The following is an 8,380-nucleotide window of genomic DNA, read 5'->3' on the forward strand; positions in this document are numbered from 1 at the left end:
TGTCTCTCTCTGTCAAATAAATACATGAAATCTTAAAAAAAAAAAAAAGTTATTTTCATTGTCCCAGTTGCCCATCTGGTACCCAAAATTCTTCTACAACATACCCCCTGTCACCTACCACCTTTGGTTACATTTTGTTGTTTAGAAACTTAGCTCAAGGGGCAACTGGGTGGCACAGTCGGTTAAGCATCTGACTTAGTTTCGGCTCAGGTCATGATCTCAGGGTTGTGATTTGGAGCCCTGAGCCCCAAGGCAGGCTCTGTGCTCTGCAGGGAGTCTGCTCAAAGATTCTCTTCCTCTGCCCCATCCCCTCCCCAATAAATAAATAAATAAATCTTTAAAACATTTAAAAAAATAAGTATCAAGTATCTTTTCTGCCTGCCTTCTTAGGAACCCTGGGCAAATATCTGTCATGGAACTTTAATACCTCACTGTAGTTGTTGGGCTTTTCTGTTTGCTTCCCTCTTATACTGAAAGCTCCTTAGAGCAGGAATCACAGTTTGTCTTAGACTCTCCAGCATCTAATACATAGCTTGGCACTTAGGCATTTGAAAAATGGCTATTAAACGAATGACTTGGAGTTCTAAGATTTTTATTGACAGGGCTCCTATACATACCAGGGCACTCCTGGTTTACAGCTGTTGACCTGGAACAGTTATTAACAATTACCCATTTGGGGCGCCTGGGTGGCTCAGTAACTAAGTGTCTGCCTTCAGCTAAGGTCATGATCCCAGGGTCCTGGGACTGAGCCCCACATCAGGCTCCCTGCTCAGCAGGCAGCCTGCTTCTCTCTCTTCCACTCCCCCTGCTTGTGTTTCCTCTTCCTGTCTCTCTCTCTCTCTCTGTCAAATAAATAAATAAATAATCTTAAAAAAAAATAATTACCCGTTTCATCGCTTCTCAACTTCTGGTGAAGATCAAGTATAGTATCTGTTCTTATCAGCTTAATATCTGATATATCCGCTATCCAATGACAGCACATTAAATGGATTTTTGGAGAAGGAAGACCAAAAAGGAGCTTGTGCTGTCCACCCCACATAACAACCAGGAATTGTAGTACTTCCAGGAATGATGTCCCCTCGAGGACAAAATAATAATAATAATAATAATATAATCTTATAATTACATATAATCAGATTATATAAATAAAGTATAATTAATGTATCATAAATATAATTAATAATAATAAAATATATGGTTAATATATAATATAATTACTAATATTTAAGAGTGTGTGATTATTATTATCATTATTATTATCCCTTTCAATCTCAAAAGTGCCCTCATTTGCAAGATAAATTATGTGGTTATCCTATTTATAGAGAACCCTATTGTCATAGCTGGTCCTAACTTTTGGCAGATGTCTCTGCTTATAAGACATGTCTAATACAGAAACCAGCAGACACAGCAGGGTCTGTTACTCAGACAACATCAGTCTGCTACTAGACAACATTAAATAATGCAAACTGCTTTTCTGAAATTATGAGGCAGAAATGAGACACTAGAGTTATGGGGAAGAAAGGAATTCACACAGATCCTTATCATGATAAAACTTCTTTCAAAACCAGCAAGCTGTAGAATCAGTACAAAAAAATTACTGGCACAAATTGAATGGTGCAATGCTAAGAACTGAGGACTACAAGATTTTATAGATATGAGGCCTCACAAATCAGGTAGCTACAATAATTCATTATGTAAATGAGGACCTGAGGCCCAGACAGATTATGTTGAATCAACCAGTTATAAAATTAGTTTTAAAATGGGCTCTATACTCTGTAAAACAGTATGGAGTTTCCTCAAATAGTTGAACATAGAGCTACCCTACAACCAGCAATTGCACTACTGGGTATTTACCTTAAAGATATAAATGTAGTGATCCAAAGGGGCATTTGCACCCCTATGTTTATAGCAGCAATGTCCACAATAGCCAAACTATGGAAAGAACCTAGATGTCAATCAACAGATGAATGGATAAAGAAGATGTGGTGTATATACACAACGGAATACTAAGCAGCCATTAAAATAAATGAAATCTTGCCATTTGCAATGACGTGGTTGGAACTAGAGGGTATAATGCTGAGAGAAATAAGTCAGTCAGAGAGGGACAATTGTCATATGATCTCCCTGATATGAGGAGTCTGGGAGACAGGGTGGGGGGTTGTGGGGGGTTGGGAGGGAAGGAATGAAACAAGATGCGATTGGGAGGAAGACAAACCATAAGAGACTCTTAATCTCATGAAACAAACCGAGGGTTGCTGGGGGCTGTGGGGCAGTAGGGATAGGGTGGCTGGGTGATGTACATTGGGGAAGGGATGTGCTATGGTGAGTGCTGTGAAATGTGTAAGCCTGATGATTCACAGACCTGTACCCCTGGGGCAAATAATACATTATATGTTAATAATAAATAAATAAATAAATGGCCAAAAAATGGGGCCTAGACATAAGGGTAATCAAATATAACAAAGAAAGAAAATAGAGAGTTCAAAACTAGACCTACATGTATGCAGTTATTGATTTTCAGTGAAGGTGCCAAAGCAATCCAATTAGGAAATCATTTTCAACCAATGGTGCTGGAACAACTAGATATCCATAGGCAGAAAAAATGAACCTGACCCCCTACCTCACACCATTCACAAAGACTAATTTGAGATGGATTGGAGACCAAAATATAAAAAATAAAACTATAGCAGTGCCTGGGTTGCTCAGTCGGTTAAGCAACCAGCTTGATTTCATCTCATATCATGATCTCAGGGTCCTCGGGTCGAGTCCAGAGTCAGGCTCAGTGTTCAGCAAGGAGTCCGCTTCAGGATTCTCTCCTTCTCGCTGTGCCCCTCCCTTCCCTCATACTCTCTCTCACTCTCAAATAAATAAATAAAAGATTTTTTAAGAACCACAAGGCACCCCAATAAATAAATCTAAAAAAAAAACAAACCATAAAGCATCTAGAAAAAAACAAAAGGGTATCTTAGTGACTTGAAGCTAGATAAATATTTCTTAACACACAAAAAGCAACAACTATAAAAAATTGACAAATTCAACTTCACCATAATTTAAAACTTCTACTCATCGAAAGATACTGTTAAGAAAAGAATAAGCAGAATGCCTGGGTGGCTTAGTTAGTTAAGCATCTGTGTTAGGCTCAGGTCATGATCTCAGGGTCCTCAGATCGAGTCCCACATTGGGCTCTCCACTTGGTGGTGAGTCTGCTTCTCCCTCTCCCTCTGTGATCTCTCTCGCTTTTGCTTTCTCTCTAAAAATAAATAAAATCATTTTAAAAAAGAAGAAGCAAGTCACATACTGAGAAAAGAATCTGCAAAGCATATACCTAATAGATACCTACTTGTTACAAAGGGAAAAATAGTAACTTCATAGTGGAGAAATACGGCATAGTGGAGAAATTACTGAATGACCAAAGTTAATATTACGAGTAATGGTGCAAATGGGCATCATTTACTGCCTGATAGTATGCACTGAGAAGGACACAACCTTCCTTCTGTGGTATTCCTGCCAAAAAATGCATAACCTCAATTTAAACATCAAACAAACCCAAAATGAGGGAAATTCTATAAAATACCTAGCCTGTACTCTTGAAAGGTGTCAAGGTTATAAAAGACAAAGAAATACTGAGAAACTTTTCCAAATTACAGAAGACTAAAGAGACATCATAACTGAATGAAATATGTGACCCCAGACAGAATAAAGGACATTAATGGGATGATTGATAAAATTTGAGTAGGGTCAAAGTAATAGTAATAGTATTATGCCAACATTAATTTCATAAATTTGATTATTGTACTGTTATATAAAAAATGATTATTGTACTGTTATATAAAAAAATGTCCTTTAAAAAAAAAAGTAAATGCACACTGAACATTTTAGATGTAAAAAGACATCATGTCCATAATTTACTCTCAAATGTATCAGAAATCATTATATCTATCCATCTATCTGGACTTATATATGTATATCTCTATCTATACTTGTATCTATCAATACTTATATATGTCTATGTGCGTATATACAGAGAGAGGATAACTGGTAAAGCAAGTAGGGTAAACTGTTAACATGGGGAATATGGTAAAGCACATACAGGAACTCTCAATGCCATTTTTGTGACATTTTGGAAGTCTGAACTTCTTTTCTTTTTTTTTTTAAGATTTAATTTATTTATTTGACAGACAGAGATCACAAGTAGATGGAGAGGCAGACACCTGAGAGAGAGAGGAGGGAGGAAGCAGGCTCCCTGCTGAGCAGAGAGCTTGATGCAGGGCCTGATCCCAGGACCCTGAGACCATGACCCGAGCTGAAGGCAAAGGCTTTAACCCACTGAGCCACCCAGGTGCCCCTGAACTAATTTTCAAAACAAAATGTTTTATATATATATAAAGGACTTGTACCCAGAATGTATAAAGAATGCCTATGACTCAATAGAACAGCCTGATTAAAAACTTGACAAAATATTTGAAGGGACATTCACAAAGAAAGATATATAAAAGACAAATATTGGAAAAGATGCTCAAAATCATTAATCATTACGGAAATGCAAATAATATCAAATATCAAATTTAAAAAGTTGACAACACCAAATGCTGACGAGGACTTGGAACAAACAGAGCTTTCGAATACTGCCAGTGGAGTGTTAAATGGTATTGTTACGGTGCACCTGGGTGGCTCAGTGGGTTAAGGCCTCTGCCTTCGGCTCGGGTCATGATCCCAGGGTCCTGGGATCGAGCTCCACATCAGGCTCTCTGCTTAGCAGGGAGCCTGCTTCCTCCTCTCTCTCTCTCTCTGCCTGCCTCTCCGCCTTCTTGTGATCTCTGTCAAATAAATAAATAAAATCTTTAAAAAGAAATGGTTTCGTTACATTGGAAAAAGTTTTAACGGGCATTAAACAATGCCTCTTTCATAATACCAAGAGGAATGAAAGCATATGTCCATCAACAGGAGAAGAAATATAGAAACTGTAGTATGTTGAAACAAATGAATGAATAAATGAATCTCAAAAACATCGTGCTGAATGAAAGAAGCCTTACACAAATATTACATAGGGTCTAAGTCCATTTAGATGAAGTTCTAGAATAGGCAGAATTTATCTGTGTTGAAAAGAAATCAGCATAGCAGTTGCTTCTGGGAAGGTGTGCGTTCAGATTGACTAGAAAGGCCTTGAGGGAACGTTCTGGGGTAAAGGTAATATTCTATATTCTTGTTAGCGGTTTGGATTACAGGCATGTCCTTTGTCAAAGCACATGGGATAGAACACTTGAGGTTTATTGATTTCACTGTATACAAATTATGCCTCCATAAAAAGAATCATAAATAGCCATTGACTTCCAGTTATTCATATGTAGGTTGAAGTGTTTAGAGGTGAGGTGTACTGATGTCTGCAACTTACTTTGAAATTTATCAAAAAATAACATTGATCGATATATGGTTAGATGGAAAGGTAAATGATACAACAAATAAAGTGAAATGTTAACTGTAAAATACACATATAATAGGTAACAGGTATATACATGGTCACTGTAAAATTCTTTCAACAGTTTTTTCTGAGTGTTTGAAATTTTTCATAATAAAGTGTTGGGGGAGAAATTGAGCCAAAAATCCTGGCTTATTTCCCATTTTGCTATTCTTTCCTTATACCACACTTAATCAAGCTTTCAGTGTCTAATCAACGGATGTTAGCAGTGTTTTGAAAAGTCAGGCCAAGGGACCCTGGATGGCTCAGCTGGTTAAATGTTTGTCCTCAGCTCAGGTCATGATCCCAGGGTCATGATCCCTGGGACTGAGCCCCACTTTGGGCTCCCTGCTTAAATAAATAAATAAGATCTTTAAAAAAAGAAAAGAAAAGTCAGACCAGACTAACAATAAAATATACAAGAGATTTGACGAGATATGCTAGGAAAATCCTCCATAAAGCCAGGGATATTAGCAAGCAATTCAGATCTGAAAAACAGTCATCCAGCTTAATTAAGGACCAAGAATGCAGCAAAAATCTAAGACTAAACATCCTGAGCAAGGACCATGGTGCCTTCTGGGGAGCTAGCAGGTACAGTATGCATGACGTCACCACAGCTGACATATAATTTCAAAATATGTTAAAGACCTACATTGTTACGATAAGGTTTTATGAGGCTTTATGTTTGTATGACTTCTGCCTTCCTTGGACTTCATATCTAATTTCTTAACAATTTCACCAACTTCACTCTTGAGTCATCCTTACTTAACGAACAAGACAAGATGCCAGGCAAAAGGTGCAAGAACATAACTGGTTTCCCTGCATAGGAGCAACTCTTTCGCAATTCCATTCGCTGAGCAAGACACCAGAGGATGACTAAGAGGAAAACACGTGAACAACGGCTGTGTAGTAAACAGGACCACAGTGGAGGGAGCTGTGCACAGGAGCTCGGCTTTAAGCAACATTTTGTAACACTGAGTCACAGAAGCAGCAAACAAACCTGTTTGGTTCAAGGAACATGGAGAGGGCATCTCTGGCCTGCTCTGTTGGACTTTCCCAGAGGTGGAAAGTCTATGTTACAGTCAGTCTGTATCAATGACTGACTGTATCAATGTTGAATATCAAGGCTGTATAGAGATGAACAGGGACATCTAATACCTTAAATTCACCTTTAATTCATTAAAAAAAATAAAGTTTATAAAAGATTTCAGTTTAGGGTGTTTTTAAAAATTTTTATTATAATAAAAATACATGCTTCTTTAAAAAGATTAGAAAAATAGACAATTCAGGGGTACCTGGGTGGCTCAGTGGGTTAAAGCCTCTGCCTTCGGCTCAGGTCATGGTCTCAGGGTCCTGGGATTGGGCCCTGCATCAGGCTCTCTTCTCAGGCTCCCCCTCTGCCTGCCTCTGCTTACTTGTGATATCTCTCTCTCTTTCCGTCAAATTAATAAATAAAATCTGAAAAAAAAAATAGACAATTCAAAAACTAGAGCTATTCTTTTCATTTTTAAGCTTACAAATAATATTTACCTATTATGAAAACCATGCTTATTTGTGAAACATTTGGAAAATAGAAATGTAAAGAAGAAATTTTAAGAGGTGATTATTTTCACCAAAATAATTAACTGCAACATTTCCGTACATTTCAGCATCTTTTTCTCAAATGTTTAATATATGACTGACTCCTACACAACTCTTTCAAGAACATGTCTGTTGAGGGGCGCCTGGGTGGATCAGTTGGTTAAGCATCTGCTTTTAGTTCAGGTCCTGGGACCCTCATGGGGCTCCTTGCTCATTGGGGCATCTCCTCCTCCCTCCCCCTCTGGTTCTCCCCTCTGCTCATGCACTCTCTCTCTCTCTCTCAAATAAATAAATTATATATATATATATATATATATATATTTTTTTTTTTTTTAAGAAAAAACATGCCTGTTGTAAGATTTTTTTTTTAAGATTTTATTTATTTATTTATTTATCAAATTGAGAAGGAGTGAGAGAGAGCAAGCACAAGCAAGAGGAGCAGCAGGCAGAGGGAGAAGAAGACTCCATGCTGAGCTGGGAGCCCAACGTGGGACTCGATCCCTAGATCCTGGGATCACAACCTGAGCCAAAGACAGACTCTTTTTTTTTTTTTTTTTTTAAAGATTTTATTTATTTATTTGACAGAGAGAAATCACAAGTAGACGGAGAGGCAGGCAGAGAGAGAGGAGGAAGCAGGCTCCCTGCTGAGCAAAGAGCCCGATGTGGGACTCGACCCCAGGACCCTGAGATCATGACCTGAGCCGAAGGCAGCGGCTTAACCCACTGAGCCACCCAGGCGCCCCAAAGACAGACTCTTAACCGACGAAGCCACCCAGGGGTTCCCCCCCTTTTTAAAAGTATAAACAAAATAATACTAACTAAACAGTGTTTAAAGTACTGGTATTAGTAGTTCTGGTTTTCACATAATACTAAGTACCAATTTCCACCTCCTTAAGCAAATAAATTGAATAAAACTGGACTCTAATTCATTCTCCCGTGCTAAGGGAATGAATTTACCAATGCAACAATGATGACCACCATTCTGCCTGGCTGCCCGCATCGTGAAGGAGCAGCCACAGTGGTGAGGCCCCAGAAGCCTCCCCAGTGTACCTAAACTTTATTCTTTATTGGTACACCTAACGGGCTAGTCCAGGTCACACTGACCCTCGTACTCTGAGTTGTCTGCGAGGACTTAAGATGAGGGTAGCAAGCTTCCTCCTTTTTCCCTCTGGTCCAAGAGTGGATAAACACTAAGGCTTCTTCCTTTCTCTCCCTAACTTAGTTCAGGTCTCGCGGGAATTTGCCAAAGGAACTTTCCTAAAAATTCAGGGAAGACCAAAGGAAAACAAACAAGGGAAACTCAAAAATAACAGAGTCAACAGACAGCACACAGGTTCTGAGCTT

General features: G+C 38.6%; 1 non-coding gene across 1 annotated transcript; it reads left to right on the forward strand.

Annotated features, from left to right (window-relative positions):
* The first annotated feature begins 892 nt into the window (after window positions 1-892).
* Window positions 893-1,082, forward strand: LOC122892693. The gene has a single exon (XR_006381444.1). It is a non-coding gene; the product is annotated as a U2 spliceosomal RNA (small nuclear RNA).
* Window positions 1,083-8,380: the final 7,298 nt, after the last annotated feature.

This window comes from Neovison vison, chromosome 12 (genome assembly GCF_020171115.1).
Source record: "Neovison vison isolate M4711 chromosome 12, ASM_NN_V1, whole genome shotgun sequence".
NCBI lineage: Eukaryota > Metazoa > Chordata > Mammalia > Carnivora > Mustelidae > Neogale > Neogale vison.